This window comes from Giraffa tippelskirchi, chromosome 8 (genome assembly GCF_054371585.1).
Source record: "Giraffa tippelskirchi isolate mGirTip1 chromosome 8, T2T-mGirTip1v1.2.pri, whole genome shotgun sequence".
In the NCBI taxonomy this organism is placed as follows: Eukaryota; Metazoa; Chordata; class Mammalia; order Artiodactyla; family Giraffidae; genus Giraffa; species Giraffa tippelskirchi.
In genome coordinates, this window is record NC_137282.1 from 96,659,702 (window position 1) to 96,678,216 (window position 18,515).

Sequence of the window (18,515 nt, forward strand, 5' to 3'; positions counted from 1 at the left end):
TCCCAGGCCTGAGCGAGGTATCCGGCGCATCGCGCGCCGCGGCTCCTCAGAGCATCCAGCCAGGGCAGACGCCGCGGCGCGAGCCACTCGAGCCGGCGCGGCCGCCTCCCGAATCGGCGTTCCCCTCTCGCCCTTCCGCCGCCCCACCATCCCAGGCTCCGGGGCGGCCGCGGACGGGGGGAAGGACGGGAGGAGGGGCTCCTCTGGGAGCAGCGGGGAATTCCCCCTTCCACCGAACGTTCCCGATTGTTCACCATCCTCACGTCAGCAGCAGGGGGTAATCCCCGTCTCCAGCTGCTCCTGACGTCACCGCGCGGAGCCACCGCCCCCCGCGCGCCCCTGCCTCCGGGACCTCCTCGAAGCCCCTCCCCTAGGCATAACCACGCCCTCTCCCCTCCCCAAGCCGCTCGACGTAGAGGGCGGGGCTTCTTTGGCCGGGGCGTGAGCGGTTGCTTAGGCCAGAAGGTTCTCTGGTGGAGACGCTCCTCCTGCTGCCCCGCCCAGTAGGTTCGTTCGCACCGCTTCTTCCACACCCTATCTCCCTCCTCCTTCTCCTCGCCCCGCCTTTCCCCTCCCTTCTCCTCAGCCCCTTTAGTTCCTTCCCCGCCTCGCCACCTTCCACGATCTCGCGAGACTTGGCCCAGAACATTGCGGATCGGGTCGGCGCCATTTTGGGACTGAGACTGGTTGTGGGGGAGGGAAAAGCGGCAAAAGGGGATTATTCAAAGTACCGAAAACCTCCTCCCGGGATCGAGCGCAGCGGCACCCCTAGGCCAGGGGCACCTCTGGTGTGGCAGAAGGTAATAGCGTCCTCTGCGCTCGGCCCCAGGGTCTAGGGATGGGAGGGGGTACCCGTGTCGGCGTTGAGGTTTGAGGGGTCGGGAGCGGCGTTGGCGGCGCGAGGTGTGAGGCTGCCCGAGGACGGGGGGAGGGTGGCGGGAGAGCGAGGACAGAGAGGGAAGGACGGCGCGGCGAGGCCCCTCTAGGTATTGACTTGGTCCGGGTGGAGCGGAGGTGGCGGTTGTGGGGAGGGGTGGGTGGCTTAGCCCGGGCGGCTTGGTTGGGGGGGGTGTTGTTTGGCGGAGGCTGGGAATGGGTCCGACGCCTTTCGTGCTCGGTCTTCCTCCCTCCGGCCTCTCGCAGGCGCCCGCCTCCTTTTGCACCGCTGCCGCTGTCGGAGGATTGAGAGAGTCGAGGCCGAGTTGTGGCCTTTGGTTGTTTCTCAGCGCACCCGCTCAGCCCGCCTCTCCAGGTCCGTGGCTATGGACCGAGGCGAGCGCAGCCTTTCCCCTCTGAGTCCTGTAGGGTCTGAGGGGACTCGGTCTGGTTGGGGAGAAAAGCACTCTTAACGTGGTATACGAGAAGGGCTCAGTACCTTCCACCCCCTCAGTGTTGAGAGAAACCTGTTTTCTTAATTCAAGGAAATGGGAACCCTCACATCTCGTGGCTGCCGGGTAAGTCTCACCCTCGGGCGAATTTAAGGGACGTTCTTGTCCCACTTACCGGCCACTTACCTTCCTACTCTGAATGGGGAAAATGTGCCCCTTTGCTTTGGACATTCTGATTTGGAGGGGGCGTCTTTCTCTTGATATCCCTCATTCGCTAAGTTGCATTTAGTAATGCTCGGTGTCAGCACACCTGTCTTTGCGTTTTCTTTTGGTAGATTTGAATAGAAAATACGGAATATCTCTTCGAAAGATTGTTTGCTGGTTTGTAACATTTACTCAAAGTATAAGAAGATTTGCTTATATAATCCCTCTACCTTATATCCGTACACCCTTCCCAGTTGGAATCAGCGCTTGTCTTCCATAATACCATCTCCCACCGTTTTTTCTCCCCCTCTACATATATTTTGAAGTTCTTTTCATACAGTAGACCTTTTTTGGGTGCGGAAGTGCTTTTCTCTCCAGAGGTTGACTGTTGAGCATGGGGATTAATTTTTAGTTCAAAATTAAAATTCAGTGTGTAATTTAAATTTTTTTTTATAACTTTTACAGGTGGTTGAATTACTCAGATATGAAGATCATCTTCTAGGTTTTGTGTAAAAGGCCCCGGATATTTCAAGTGGCCATTTTGGAATTACAATGTTTTTGGATAATTTTACCCCAGAAGTTTATTAAAATTGGCAAGAATCATCTCTGAAGTGAATTGATAGTAGTGAACAATTCTACAAGCTACTTAAAAAGAGATCCAGGCATTTCTTCAGTATTTTGGTTCAAACGGATTATATAACTGGTTTAAAGTGTTTCAGCTGGTGGTATTTTTGCCTTCCCCCCAACCCCTCCCCTTTTGTTGGTGTTCTTCAGCCAAAACTGTAAGATATGTTTGCTTTGTGTATTGAGTAGTTTCGGCAGTTTCAAATTACTGTTTAAATATTGCTGAAGTTTCATGGCAGTTTATTTTTACCTTTATTAGAAGTTTTAGGAATTTTTGACCTCAGCCCTTTTCATGTCACAATGGGACAGCTTTTCTAAATGAAGACATTGAATGAATACAGAGTTTTTTTGCTTTTATCTTTTATTTACATGGAAATTTAAGATGTGGCAGTTTCCCTGCAGCATGGTAGTATTGAGATAGCTGTGTGTCTCTGTTTATGCTGATGTTTAGGAATGCTCTTCAGATGTGAAATTCTCTTTTTGTTTTTGCTTTTTGACTCATAAATTGGATTATTTCATCTGGAGTGGATAAGTACAACAGTGACAAGTACATGGAATAATAAAGAAGACTTTAAAATCTTAAAATCCAAGGAACTTGGCTAATTCTGGCGATAGCCATATGAAAACTTTAAAACAGAAGTATGGGTAGCTGACTGAAGTAACTCTATGTCAAATAGCCATAGGTTAAGTGTCTTCAAAGAACTTGGATATTATTTCAGAGGATACAAAATAAAAAAACAAACTGGAAAGCATAAAGATTGCGGAGACAAACCCAACACCTTCCTGTGCAGTCCTGTTGGAATTTGTAAGTACTATATGGTGAGCAAATCAAATGTTCATTTGTAAACTGTAATGAGTCAACTATATCTTATGTTATTCTTTGGAAGCCTTTCAGTTTCATGCAGTAAGATTCCTTCAGTTTCCTGGGCGATCTGAACTGTTAAGTAAATTGAAATGCAGAAAGAATTGTTAACAATATTTCAGATGAAACTGTTCACATTTGAAGTTTTCGTGCTTCTGAAGTAAGAGACGAATCCATATGGTCAGTATGGCTATGGATTAATAGAATAGCCAATTTACTTCCTAAATATGAGTTTAGATTACATTCTGAATGCAGTTTAGTGTTCCAGTGTAGAATTAGGTAGTTGTTTAAACAAATTACAGGGCTTGACTTTTAATCTGGTCTTTCATGAAGTAAATTGTTTTAAGGGATAACAATTCCTAACCTTTTAATCCATTACAGAAATTTTTTGAAACAAATTTTGAAGTGGCTTTGTATTTCAGATTGTTTGTAAAGTTTCAAAAAGTCATTACTAGGAACAGAAACTGAGAGGAACTGAGAAGGTACATTAAGAACCTTTAACTTAAAAAAAAAAATGAGTATACATTTTCTGCCTCCAGAAGGTAATGCTGCCTTAAGTTTATAAACAACTCTTGGTTTAAAAAAAAAAAGTTGTGAATATTAATTGCTGTAATAAAAATCCTTTGACAAAAGAGTATCATCTTTTAGTTGTTTATTTGAAGATTGACTGGTATTATGATTTGTTACTGCATTTAGCTTTTTTTAGTGAGTCATAAGGCATTCAGTAGAAGTGTTTGTTTTTAAAAAATTGACTAAAATTTATTTTTGAAGCTGTTTATATTAACAGACGAATGTAGCTAAAGTTAAGAGGGTTATTTTTTCACTTAATTATCTCTCTGAGATTAAAAAATACCGTAATATTTGCACACTTTGCCAGGATAGCCTACTAACTGGTCATTTGGCTCAATTATTGTTTTGTTGTTTTTTTTGCCGTTGAATCCTGTTAGCTCCCTTAGAGCAGGAGAGGTAGGAGTGTCCAAAAGATTGTAGGTATTTAGACATACGTGGTATTTTATCTTCTGATGTAAAATTGAGATTAGAGTTAAATAAGTCTGTCAAAAAGAATAGGTTATTTGTTGTTTTCTCTGTCAGAGCTTTGTGTAGTACTTCTAATTGAGTTTCCACCTTGATTTATATAAAACTGTGATGAGAACAACCCCCCTTCTGCCCTTTTCTTTGCTTCGGAGAGCCTGTATTTTACGTATTCCTCAAACTTGGTGGGTTTTCAAGTTACTTATCTAAGAACCTGCATTTTGAATGTGATTAGGAATTTGAACAGGAAGTGAATGACCTTTTTTTTATAGAAAAGAACCACATAAGATTTACTGTTTGTGATTATTTTTCTTTAAATTTCCCCTGTTGCTCCAAGCAGTAGTATCAGGATAAAGATGACTCTAGTGACCAGGGTTTTTAACAATTAATCCTTGAATAGTCTAACATTTGCTTACAGTAGTTGTTCAAAGGCAGCTTTATTCAACTTGAATGTTTTGATAAATATTTCATTATTTTCTTGGCATTGAAATATACAGTACCAGAGTAATTAAAATAATAGCTGGGTTCTTCCCCGCCCCTGCCCCCAATAAGTACCTCTATCTCCCCTTCTCCCATTTTCCCCCACTTCTGTGCCTGAACAATATATAGGTCTAAAATAACAATTACAATGATTAACATTTATAGATGATGATTATGTCGTGCATAGTAGTATATCGTAGAGAAAACTACTATTAGTTGTATAGGTGAGAAATTAAAAATTTTAGGGAAACAGACTGGTATAGGAGTCTTGACCAAGTCTCCAAGTCAGACTAGAGAGACCCAAACTTAATCACTAGCCATGTTTAATACTGTTTTTATGTGTATTTTACTTTTATTAATTATTAATTCAGTTTGAACATTATCACTGATATTTTTGTTTTTCTTCTCATTTACTGCTTTTCTTTGGTTAGTCATGATTACTAGTGGAGCTTGGAGACCAGCTAAAAGAAGAAAAACCACTGTTTTACTATTTGTTAGTAGCTATTTGAGTGCTAACTTTGGTTAGCTAAAAATTAAAGTATGGTTTCAGATTATGAAATGAACAGAAGAGAGAAGAAAATAAACAAGGGAAGGGAATAAGGATGGGAACCTCTAATCTGAAAGTAAAATTACAAGTGAGGATAGAACCTAAACAGGCCAGATTATCTCATTGTCTTTGACTCAACCACTTTTTAATAAAAGCGTTTAGATAACAATTTAGATCCAGTTAGGGGTAGTGATGTAGGAAAAGGGTAGTTTTGGGGAGTTAGAAAGGAGATTTTTGATCCCGGATTTGGAATATTAGAAAAGGGTCTTTGTGACCTTGTATATTTACTTAAGGGCTTCCCAGGTGATGCTAGTGGTAAAGAACCTGCCTGTCAGTGCAGGAGACCTAAGAGATGGGGGTTCGATCCCTAGGCGGGAAAGATTACCTGGAGGAGGGCATCACAATCCACTTCAGTGTTCTTGCCTGGAGAATCCTATGGACAGAGGAGCCTGGCGGGCTATAGTCCTTTGGGTTGCAAAGAGGCAGACACGACTGAAGTGACTTAGCATGCACGCACATATTTACTTTTTTGGCTTTACTTTTTTCATAAAAATGATGGAAATAATGTATGTGAAGGCTTTTTTGTTAATTGTGAGGTATAATATATAGGTAAAGTTTTATTGTATTTGTAACATTTTAAAATTCTGTTTAATATATTTTGCATGTTAAACTAGTATTATGGTCTTGGAAATTATTTCTGTCTGTTGTTTCTGTTAACGGCATTACCTGCATCAGTCACGCTTTCCTCATTTCCAGTTTAATCTATCGTCCTAGCTTGATTTTTGGCTAAGGAAATACCCTACTTTAATTGAGTTTGTGTGTATGTGCTTAGTCGCTCAGTTGTGTCCGACTATTTTCAACCCCATAGGCGGTAGCCCACAAGACTCCTTTGTTCCTGAGGATTATCCAGGCAAGAATACTGGAGTGGGTTGCCATGCCCTCTTCCAGAGAATCTTCCCAACCCAGGGGTCGAATCCAGGTCTCCCCCATTGCATGCAGATTCTTTACCGTCTAAGCCACCAAGGAGGTCCTTAGTTGAGTTTACGTCTCTACAAAGTTTTCCTGTGGCCAGAGAAATCTGCCTAAATTACAGTTCTTGGTTTTGTTACTTTAGCAGCCTTTCAGGTCATGTCTTCGGGATATTTTGGAAAGAGCAAGTTGCAGAGTATCCTATGTCCCTCTTTTAATGTTTCATGTGTGAGGGGCTCCTAACATGAATTCTTTTTGGCTACGTGAATGGGAGACTCATTTGAGAAGTCTCTGAAATAGATGTATTTGAAGGTGCTTCCATGTATTTTATTGGAGAGCAGGTTCAACAGCAGGATCACGAGACACAAAATGTTATAATTACTGATAAGACCTTTTATGATTGGATCTCCTTTTCAGTTTTACCTGCCTACTTTTCCCATTTTTGTTAGCTGTCCCACCCAGCAGAATACTTACAAGCTTTTGTACTGTATCTGTTCAAGTAATTGCTGTTTTCTGCATCTTTTTATATAAGAGATCATACTCAGTTTCTTTTTAAAAAATTTATTTATTTATTTTTGGCTGTGCTGGTCTTAGTTGCTGTGTGCATATTTTTTCTAGTTGTGTTGCTTGGACTCCAGAGCACGGGTTCAGTAGCTGCCCTCCAGCTGTGAGGCATATGAGATCCTCCCAGGCCAGGGATCAAACCCATGTCCCGTGCATTGGCAGATGGACTCCCAACCACTGGACCACCAGGGAAACCCCAGTTTCTTTAGTCATCTTTCTGTTCACAACTTGGGGAGTGCATTGTTTTCATCTTCATTTCCTACCTGTTAATTCAGTTTTCAGATTATGTATTTTTAAAACCGTCTTTAGAAGTTGTTCCATACTTAAGTTGGTTTTTTTTTAAGCAGGAATCTTAAAAATTCTAGTTAAATGGATTGTTTTGGTTGCATCTTGCATATACCTTTAGAAAATTATTTAACTGGAAAATTGTCATTTTTTTGTCTTTATGTATGTATGTATACTAGTAAAAACAAGTTAGCTTTCAGTAAACATAAATAACAGTTGACTCTTGAATGACACGGGGATTATGGGCACCTACCTTTGAATTGGAAAATTTGCATATAGTAGGCCAGACGTCTATATCTGAGGTTTCTCGGTATCTGCAGTTTTGCATCCACAAATTCAACCAGTTTTGGATAGTGTAGTAGTCTGGTATTTAATATTGATAAAAATCCACATGTAAGTGGGCCTGCACAGTTCTCTAATGACTATGTTGTTTAAGGGTCAACTGTATGTTCTTGTTGTTTTCTTTCTAATGGCAAAACATCTCTTTTTTTCTCAAAACTGTATATTCTTTAAACAGAGGAGTTAAAAGAATACTAGTGCACATGGATTTTCTGTGGGTCAGAAATTTGGTAGCAGTTTAGCTGAGTGGTTCTGGCTTCTTCCATGTCTTTCATAAAAATCTCAAGGGTTGCTGTCATTTGAAGGGTTGACTGGTGCCTAGAGGATCTCCTTCTAAGAAGGTATTCCTCTTTGGGCTGGCAGGTTGCTGCTGGCTGTTGTCTAGAGGACTCAATTTCCTTAGCATATGTAGATCTCCAGCTGTTTGCATGGCAGCTGCATTTCCAGAGGAAGTGATCTGAGAAGAAAGGTAGGTAAAAGTGTGCAGTGCCTTTTATGACCTACTCTCAGAAGTCATTTCTGCCACATTCTTTTCATTAGAAGCAAGCTATTAAGTCTAGCCCACAGTCAAGGAGTGAGAAGTTAGGCTCCACCTTTTGTCAAAAGATTTTGTGGACATAGTTAAAAAAACTAGGGTAATTCTTTACAACCTGTTGTTGTCAATATGAGGGCTTCCCAGAAGGCTCAGTGGTAAAGAATCTGCCTGCCAGTGCAAGGGGGGGTGAGTTGGTTGATCCCTGGGTTGGGAAGATTCCTCTGGAGTAGGAAATGGCAGTCCACTCCAGCATGCTTGCCTGGAAAATTCCATGAACCGAGAAGTCTGCAGTGCATGGGGTTGCAAAGAGTTGGACACTACTGAGTGACTGAGGACACCCACACGTTGTCAATATAATTAGCTGAAGTTTTCACCCCCACAAATAGGTTGTTTTAAGTTTAGAGAAGAAAATAAATTCTAAATTTGTATCAATTTAGCAGCAGCATGCACATAGTAAGATCACAATGTTATACAGCCGTAATAAGAAAATAAACACTTATGATAATGTATTTCAATATATAATAGCATAAGTATGATCAGATAACCCTCCTCTCTGCCCCCTAATTTCCAGACCATACTCTACAGGTTATTTGCCCTTCTTAAAAAGAAGCAGATGATCTAATAAATACTCTTGTCCTTTAAGGAAGAAAAGTACCTCAAGTTGATTAATTTTTCCTTTAATAGTATTTACTGCTGGGGTATTTGAGTGGGCAGTTAGCCAAGATTAAAGCTATCATACGGTGTAGTGACATGATAAGCATCTTTTAGTGTGCTTTGGTGAAGTGTCTATTCAAGTCTTTGATCCATTAAAAGATTAGCTTGTTTTATTGAATTGTAAGAATTCTTTATTTTGGCTGTAAGTGTATTAGATAACGTATTTTGCAAATTTCTCCCATCTATGGTTTGTCTTCATTTTCTTAACTGTTTTGGAGATCAGACATTTTAAAATTTGTAGTAAAATTGATTAGTTTTTCTTTGATGAATTGTGCTTTTTTGTCTTAAGAAATTTTTACTTAACCTGAATTCATAGGATTTTCTCCTGCTTTTTAGCTTTCTTCTGAAAGCTTTGTAGTTTATATATTTAGATCTGTGATCCATTTGGAATGAATTTTATTTTTGCATGTGAAAGGGTTGAGGTTCATTTCTTTCTTTTTTAAATATAGATGTCTTACTCTCCTAATCCTGTTTGTTGAAAAGACTTTGTTTCCCATTGAATGATGTTGAAATACCTCTGTTAAATGTCAATTGACCCTATACATGTGGAACTATTTGTGGCTTCTTTGATATATGTCAGTTCCACAAAGCAGTAGTCGATAAATAACAAATGGTAGCTTTTGACTTTTTCTTTCTGCTTTATTTTAAAACCTGATTGACATCTTTTATAGGAAATTTGGGTTAAAGGGGGAAATTGTTTTTATGGGGATATGAAATAACAACCTGTTGCAAAATAATGCCATCTTGAATTCATGGAGCAATTGTCTTTTGAATGGCTTGCGATGTTAGATATTATCTAAGTTATACATAAGCGTACTTGGAAAATAAATGACAACATTTTTATGTTGCAAATGAGAAAGTAAGATACAACCATACCGTCTTATTTATGGTAAAACATTGACTCAACAGTGGATCTGGGATTTTTAATTCTTGAGTATTAGTCTGTGCTAGAAATGTTTATCGTCCGGTAGATGTTTGTCTGTTATGTGCCTGTACTTTGGTGCTGGGCATTTAGTAGCAAACAAGGTAATAATATAAGATTCCTAAACTCATGTAGTTTGTCTTCTCTAAGTTCTGTGAATATAGAGTAAACACAGTCCTTCAATTTGAATGCTAATTTCATATCATCTAGTAAATAATAGGTATTTAATGTTGGCCAGGCCAGCCTTTTTAAGACTTTTATTTTCTGCTCTGCTAAAACTAGTTTTTTTCCTGCTTCACAAAGTTATCATTACAATCGAATGAAATAATGAATGTTAAATGCTTTGAAATTGTAAAATGATGGCAACAGTTGTAGTAGTATTGTTATGGCTGGGTCATATAGATAGTAGTGTTTGAGGATCATGTGATCAGCCTGGATGGAGATTGTAGATAAGGGAAGGTAGGAACTGAGCAGAAACCAGGTATATTTAGATTGCATTTATGACCTGTTTAAAATTGTTGAATCATAGTCGTTACACTCTTCTGAGGTAATTGCTTAACTTGCAATATGGTACCATAATTTTAAGTGGCATCTCTATGCAAAAGATCTCAAATTTAAATCTCCAGTCCAAGCCTCCTCCCCATATTCTAGGCTTGTAATTTAACCGACCTTGACTTCTTTATTTCATTTACACATTTAACATATCCAAAACTGAACTTGTCTTTGAGTCTTTCCCAGCCCCTTTGTCCCTGCTTCCGTAGCTCAGTAAATGGATAAAGTATCTGCCTATTCAGACTATCTCTTTGCTCTCCCAAATATATCCATTTCTGCTCCACCATCACTGGGCTTTTACAAGCCTTGATCTTCTCTTACTTGAACTACTTGTTTTGTAGCCTTGTAACTTTGTAATTGTGCCATTCTTGCATTCTTATAGCTCGTTATTCCCAGAGCATGGTCTTTCCATTGGACCTAAGAATAACATGCAGACTCTGTAGCCTACAAGGAACTTCATTGTCCCTTCCTTTTCTCTGCAACCTTGGTTACTGTCATCCTGGACCATTGACTTTCGGCCTTTTCTTCCTTAAATACACCAGGCATTTTCCTTCCTGTCTTTGGGCCGTTATGCTCTGCCTCTTTTTGCTTTTTTAGCTCAGTTTTGGCTCATATGTTACATTCTGAATGACTTTCTCTAATCATTCCATGTGAAGTGGGCAACCCCCTTCATGTAACCTTTGATTTCTCTTGTTACTGTATCACATTTAGATCAGTTTCTTAATTATCTCCTCTCACCTATCTTTATTGCATAAACTTCTGTGGACAGGTACCTTGTCTTATTTGTTTATTGTTATATGCTCCCTGTGTTTATGTAGAGCAAAGACATCTTAGATAATGTAATTCATCCCCCACCTACACCACCACCCTCGGTATTTTATTGTAGAACTTCTATTTAACTGCCTGGGGGCTAGGTAAAATTTGCTAGGGGATTATTTACAGCTGAATTTCTTTGTTGTCTGATCATTTAGAAGCAGTTTTATCTACCTGAGAGTGTTAGTTGCTTAGTGGTGTCTGACTCTGCAACCCCATGGAGACTATATATAGCCCGCCAGGCTACTCTGTCCCTGGAATTCTCCAGGCAAGAATACTGGAGTGGGTTGCCGTTTCCTTCTCCAGGGGATCTTCTGGACCCATGAATCAAACCCAGGTCTCCTGCATTGCAGGCAGATTCTTTATGGTCTGAGCCACCAGGAAAGTTCTTTATCTGCCTAGACTTAAATAATTGTTACATGAACTTCTACTCTGTTTGCTAGATTAAAGGCTAACTTTGGGTTTGAGTAACCTTTCTGAGGGGACTGCTTGATAAAGACTTCTTTTTATTATAATCCTGGCTTTTAAAAAATTTCCATAGTTTTGAAATGTTCAGTCAGAGGGATTGAAATCTAGTGGAATTGGCCTCTCAGGCTTAAAAAGACAAAACACTTTACATTTCAAGGAGTGACCTTGAAATATGTAGGTGGCCAATTTTAGGCTCATTTTCAGAAATCAGGAAGGCCATGACAATTCGTTTATATTAACTGATGTCTTTATTTAAGGAGGAAACATAATCCTGCTACGTTTCCTCCTCAGAGATGGCAAATGCAGATTTATGTCCATAGAGCTTTAATTATTTTTGTGTTGCAGATTTTCTCAGTTTGGTTTTGGCTTTGAATCTTTTAGATCCCTTCCAAGGGGGCTTATTTAATAAAACTCTGGTAGGGTGGTAAACTTAAGGCTACTGTAGCAAGTATCATTAGATGAGTAATGAAATAAGTCATTGCTTCATGAACATTAGCTAGGTTGAAAACTACTTGATTATCGAGATGTTTTAAGGACTTTTCCTATGCAAGCTTAGTTGCCTTAGGTTTTTTTTTGTAACTCGTAGTTTCAGATCTTTCACATTATGTACTCTTTGATCTACATTTAAAATGAGTTCCTTTTATAGGCACTTTGTGGAAATGGGGAAAAGTGAGTAAAAATGTTTTCACTTTAGTACTTTAAATTAGGGCCTTCCAAGGATTGAACTTGATGAGAGAATGAGTCTTATTTGGAGATAAAGTTGGCTAGGTTAGCCAGTTGTGACTGTCGTGGAAGTTCAGACTACCTGTCTTCTTTTTGCCACCTAAAAGACTTTTTGTCTAGGAGATTGAGATTGAGATCTGTATTTTCTATGGTTTGATATAAAGCTATAAACTCAAGATCGTGCCTGACAGGTAAGGCAGAAACTTAAAACTCAGAACATAGAGACTGACTTACATACTTGTTAAACTTAAAGCTAATATGTTATATAACACATGATCTCTACCTAATATACCCTGGGTTATTTACAGTATGTGTAGGGTGTATATAGAGGTTAAGAATTTGAGCTACCACTGATGAGTACTGTGACCCTCGGAACTTTAAAATGTACTTCACATCTAAAAACCTGTTGTTCTTGTTTGAAGAAAAGATAGTATCAACCTCGTGAGGACTAAATGAGATAATACTTGTAAAATCCTAGGCAGATTGCTTAACAAATTGTGTGTGTGTGAATATATAGATATTCATTGTATATTTTGTCTTCATAACCAGTTAGGTCCTTTAAAAAGTTCCCTGAATTATTTTCTAAAAAACTATTTTTATTTTTTTACTTTTAGCCATGTTGTGTGGCCTGAGGGATCTTGGTTCCCTGAGATTGCCCCGTGCAGTGGCAGCGCAGAGTCCTAACCACTAGACCGCCAGGGAATCCCCCAAATCTTTTCATTTCCTATCAAGGATCCTGAATCTGTTAGCACTTTGTGAGCTGACTTATTCATAGGGTTAGGTTTACTTATTCATTTGTTGAAACTTGGTTGATACTCTTAGGATCTTACCCTTCAGCCTAATTTGACTTTAGAAAAAGATGGATTATATTAAAGTGAGGATTCAAGAACTGGTAAAGCTGAGTCAGACTTAAGAGGATCTAAAATTACTTTGAATACATACACCTAATGCAAATCACAGATAGCACAAGTCACCTTCCCCTTTTGTCCAGCTCTCGTTCTTGTCTGAAGAAACTGTTTTCTATGAATTTTTCTAGAGATCTTATGGATAATTAAGCACATGATGTTTTTCTTTCTAATACAAGTAGCATGATGTCCACTTTGCTCTTTTTTTTTTTTTGGCCTAAGTTGGGTTTCATTGCGGTGTGCACGTCTAGTTGTGCTGCAGCATGTGGGATCCTAGTTCCTAGACCAGGGATTGAACCTGTGTCCCCTGCATTGCAAGATGGATTCTTAACCATTGGACCACCAGGGAAAGTCTCTCCATCTTGCTATCTAACCTTTTTTACTTAAGGAATTATCTTGGAAGATTATTCCATATTAATAACAGTAGACCACCAAGAAACTCCTGAGAATGAAAATTTTATATATAAGATCTTTTTCTGTGAACTCTTTATATCCTTTTTTCATTTTTCTCTCTTTTCTATGAGTTCTTTTTCTGTTGATTTATAGGAACATTTGTGTATGAAGGTAAAAGACCTTTATATATGCTTTGTGTGACAAGTATTCCCTGCCCTCCCCCAGTATAATGATGTTTTATTTGACATTGATTGTGATTTTCATCAAATAAAATGCTTTTTGAGTTTATATGTAAATATATTTTTATTCTCTTTTTCTGTGTCATACTTAGAAAGGCCTTCCTTCCCTTTTCTGAGATAATAAAAATTTCTCTTTTTCTGTAATGACTTTGACTTTTTTCTCCTTTAAATTGTTAATCTGTTTGATTATTTTGAGTAAACTTTGAAGTATAGTTGTCCAGACTTTTCTCTTATACTAAGTTTCTGTATGTGTTTTCTATATGGACTTTTCGTTCTTTCACTGAGGTTTCTTTCTGTTCACATATTAATGTATGGTGCCTTAAAGTCACTGTGACTTTTAAAGTAGAGTTATGTTAAATAAAAAAGGAGTTAAGCCATTTGATCTAGAATGGAATTATTATTTCCATTCTAGTTATTATTTCCTAATTCTAGAAAATTGATTTGCCTTTGAAATGCATATTATCAGGCCCATTATTCTGTAAATAGGATGTGAATTCTTCCCTCCCTCTCTACTGTTCTTCATCCATTTCTTCATTCATTCCATACTAGTATGTGTTCTTTTGAAGGATGTTCTTTAAAGTGTTGGTTTGGAGTTTTGGCTCCCTAGATTTCATTTTTGTTATACAGAAAACAAATATGTCAGATATTTCATTATGGGAAGCTTAATTGTTTAATAGAATAGCATGTATTTATGCTGAATCTTTTGATAAATAACTTGTGAAATGGTTAAGGTTTTTCTCATGAAAAATTTTTATGCCTTTAATCTTTTTTCAGTTTTATTGAGATATAAATTGACATATATGATTTGTGTAAGTTCAAAGTGTACAACAGCATGTTTTCACTTAACATATATTGTGAAATGATTACCACAGTAAGTTTAGTTAGCATCCATTTTCTCATGCTGTACATAACATCCTTAGTACTTATCTTGTAACTGGAAGTGCGTACGTTTTGATTATGCTTCTCCATTGGGTTCCTCACTCCAGCTCTGTAACCACAAATCTGATCTCTATTTTTTTTTTTAAACAGATTCCACATAAAAGTAAGATCATACAGTATATGTCTTTCCTTGACTTATTTCACTTAGCATAATGCCCTCAAGGTCTACCCTTTTGTGTTGTCACAAATGGCAGGATATCCTTTTTTTTTGTACCACAGCTGCTTTATCCATTCATCCGTGGATGGAAGAGTTTCTTAGAAAGGTAATAGTTGTTTATCACGTTGAGTTAAATTTGAATGCTTGATATTTAAAGCAGAGTTTAAATTATAAACCAGTCTTAATGTGTATTTATTTACTTTGCAGTACTGTAGAGTTTATATTGATACTTCCAGTTCAAGGTTAGGACCACTGGGTTTTTGTTTATTGCCTTCTGTCTTACGTGTGTATTTCCTTTTTTCAGTGTTTAGAATCTTGGTTCTCAAGGACACTTTAGTCTGTTTTTTTTTTTTGGTAATGGGATGCTTTCATGGTAATTTGTTTAGATTTTCTCTTTATTGGGGGTATTTTTAGTAAATTGTCTTTTTCTAAAAATTGTCTATTTCTATATTTTCAGCTTTAACTACATAGAGTTGTTCAGATGGTTTATGATTTTAAATGTTGTCATTTTTTATTTTCTATATTTGTGCTAGTAGCTTCTCTACTGATCTGTCCCTACCCCCACCCCCCAGTAGTTTTGGATTTATAGTTCTTCAGCTTTTCCAATTTATTAACTGTTGGTTTTGTGACTTTGCTTCTTTTAATTTATTTTGTTTTAAAATTGCATGTGGAAGAGGCTTGATTTTGTTGTTTTTAGTTTAATTGAATTGTGGTCAGGTAGTGTCATTTGTAGGTATGTTTGAAATTTATTAAAGATTTCTTGGTGGCCTGAGATGGGTGCTTGAAAAGAAGATATACTTTCTGTGTTTATGGGTTTAGCGTTTGATACATAAAATCTGTTAAAATTTAAATGAGTATGGTTTAAATCTTCTATATGCTTACTAATTTTTTATCCACTATGTTTGTATTGGAGTGAGGAAGATGTGTTCAAGTCGTCTGTATTTTTCTTGTATCACCTGTATTTTATGCTTTATGAAAGTGTGTCACTGTTATTGGGATCATAAATATTAGAATTACCTTGTTAATTTTACATTTCAGTTATAAAGTCTGTCTTTGTCTACTTTAATGCTTTCTGATTTGAATGCTACCCTGTTAGTACGCTTACTGATGATTTTCTTGTGCATTATCTGTAATCTGCTGTTAATCCTGTCCAGTGTTTTTCATTTCAGATATTACATTTTTTTATTTCTAGAAGTATTTTGTATGTTCTCTGTTTTTCCTTTATGTTCCTATTTTCCCTGTCCTTAAACATATTTATAATAGTTGGTTTAATGTTCTTTTCTGCTAATGCTGTCATATCCATCATATCTGGCTATCTCTTTAAGTAGATTCTTCCTCTTGTTATTGGTAGTATTTTCCTGTGGGGGAGCGCCCCCTTTTTTGAATGACAGATAATTTTAATTATTTTTGCTTTGTTTATTTGGCTTCTCTGGGTCTTTGTTGCTGCAAGCAGGCTTCTGATTGTGGAGAGCTGGGGCGAGTCTAGTTGTGGTGCATTAGCTTTACATCACGGTGGCTTCTCTTGTTGCGGAACACAGGCTGGAGGTGTGCAGGTTTCAGTACTGCAGTGTGTGAGCTCCAGAGTGCAGTCTCGGTAGTTGTGGCGCACAGGTTCAGTTGCCCCGTGGCATATGAAATCTCGGACCAGGGAGCAAACCTGTGTCCCTTGCATTGGTAGGCAGATTCTTTACTACTGAACCACCAGGGAAGTCTTGTGTGACTGATAATTTTTGATTGAATGCTAAAGATTATGAATTTCATATGGTTAAGTGTTAGGTTTTGTCATTGGACTTTGCTTTGGGAAATAAGCTGGAATTAGTTGGATCCTTTTAAGAAAAGTTCTATGAGGAAATTTATACAAGTAAATCATTCAATTTTGTGAAAATCCTGTAATAGTAAAATTGAATTGGCATGCAGTTTTTTACTTCTGGCTATGACAGAATAACAGGCAACCAGATAACCAGATTTACCCACTCATCTTAGAAATCTAAAAAGCCAGACAAAATGTACGGTACAGGCTTTTAGACATTGGATAACAGGAGGTGGTCAGTCTTAGAAAAGCCCTCATTGCTTGAAGAAAAGTAATAGGTTACAGCACGGGGCGGGGCAGGGGGAGGAAGCGGTGAATTCAAACAATTGGGTGGTCTTACTAAAAGTTGAGGAGACAGCTGAAAATTTGGAAAGGTCAAAGTAGATAGAATTTGTGGGGCAAAGTAACAGGAAACTGTTGAGTGGAGAGAGGACTCAGAAGAATCTACTCAAGGCTTGTGACTTAAAACTGGACCTGAATGTGCATGTTTGGAAGTGACTGAAGCCAGGGAATAGAACCACCAGAAAGGAGTAGGTGAAACAATTCCAGAGATTTACATAGGGTCAGGAAAAGTTTATATTTACATCAGCTTCAGTGGAAAACCCACCTAAGAGTTGGCGCATAAGCAGTAAGTAGAATATAGGCAAAATCTTCAAAAGGATTAGCTCCAGTTAGTGGGGCAAAATTAACTCTAGACTACAAGCTTTTTTGGACCCACCCTAACAAAGAATTTTCTAAGTTTGGTAGCTGAGTAGTTCCAGTGTTTTAATTTGTTATGAAAATAGCTGGACATCTTTTCCCGTCTAGTAGTTTTTTCTTTTTTAATTTGCCTCAGGTTTTTAGTTGCAACATGCAGGATCTTTGTTGCATTGTATGCGATTTTTTTGTTGTGGTGGTGGTGCCTGGATTTTCTAGTTGTATGTGGCTCAAGGCCTCCAGGATGCTCAGTCTTTAAAAGTTCTGGCACTTGGGTGCTCTAGTTGTGGCACACGGGCTCCATAGTGGACTGGCTCAGTAGTTGTGGTGCGTGGGAGCTTAGTTGCTCCACAGTATGTGGGATCTTAGTTTCCTTACCAGGGATTGAACCTGCATCACCAGACAAATTTCTTAACCACTGTAACACCAGAGAAGCCCCTAATGGTTAATTTTTTTTTTATGAACTGTCCATAAAGTGACTAGAAAATGTTGGTCACTGGTCTTAGTCTTTCTCTCTTTTGGCTGTGCCATACTGCATGTGGGATCTTGGTTCCTCTATCAGGGATCAAACCTGCACCCCTGCAGGTGGAACCCTCGAGTCTTAATCACTGGATAGCCAGGAAGTCCCACTGTTCTCTCTCTTTCCTCCTGGTTGTTAGGAATTGCTTGTCTGAGAATGTATTTATCTGCTTCACTTTTGATACTTTGAGTATAGCTTTCATGATTCAAAATACTTTTTCCCTCAGCACCTTGACTGCTGTTTTGTTGTCTTATAGCATGAGATGTTTAAGAAGTTTGTTACAGTCTGATTTTTTTCCCCTTCTTGTGGAAATGTTTTCTTTTTATCTCTCAAGCAGTTCTGTATTTTTGGGGTTCTGAAAATTCCATTTTGCTAGTTGTTTCTTGAATTGTGTGTTTCCTTTGTGTTCATGGTTTTTAGTGGTCTCTTTGCTGTTGCCACTTTCCTTAAAATTAAAATGTTTGGTTATTACTTTATATTTAAAAATGATTAAAAAGCTCTTTGGGACTTTATGTGTGTGAGCGGTGCTTTTTGAATGGCTGTTATGTTGAAGGACTCTGAAAAGCCAAATATCTTTGTGGTGTTAGTGCCCATTTTAGCTCTTTATTTGGAGAATCTACCCCAACTCCATTCTTTTCTTTTTGAGTACTGCTAGATACTCTGTGTACATTCATATACCAAGCAGCAAGCAGTTCTCCAGTTTTTTTGTGGCTACTCAGCTGGGTTTTCTGCAATTGAATTCAGTTCGGATTTTCTGACACTTATTACTTGGAGTTAATTTAAATTGTACAGATTAAGGGCTGTAACTACCCTTCTGGTTCCACTTCGGATATGAATCTCAAGTAGTAGATTTTCAGGTTACCCACACTTCTGTCTGATTTGGCTTTAAATTAGA

General features: G+C 38.4%; 1 protein-coding gene across 21 annotated transcripts in view; it reads left to right on the forward strand.

Moving 5' to 3' along the window:
- The first annotated feature begins 673 nt into the window (after positions 1-673).
- GPBP1 (GC-rich promoter binding protein 1) overlaps positions 674-18,515 on the forward strand; it is a 70,189-nt gene continuing 52,347 nt past the window's right edge. For 5 of the 21 annotated variants that reach the window (XR_014061518.1, XR_014061523.1, XM_081517955.1 and 2 more), the window contains exons 1-2: positions 674-986; positions 1,998-2,961. The gene's annotated coding sequence lies outside the window, so the exon portion shown is untranslated. Of the gene's footprint in view, positions 987-1,997; positions 2,999-18,515 lie in introns of all 21 variants that reach the window. The other 16 variants (XR_014061516.1, XR_014061520.1, XM_081517954.1 and 13 more) reach the window with 4 other exon arrangements.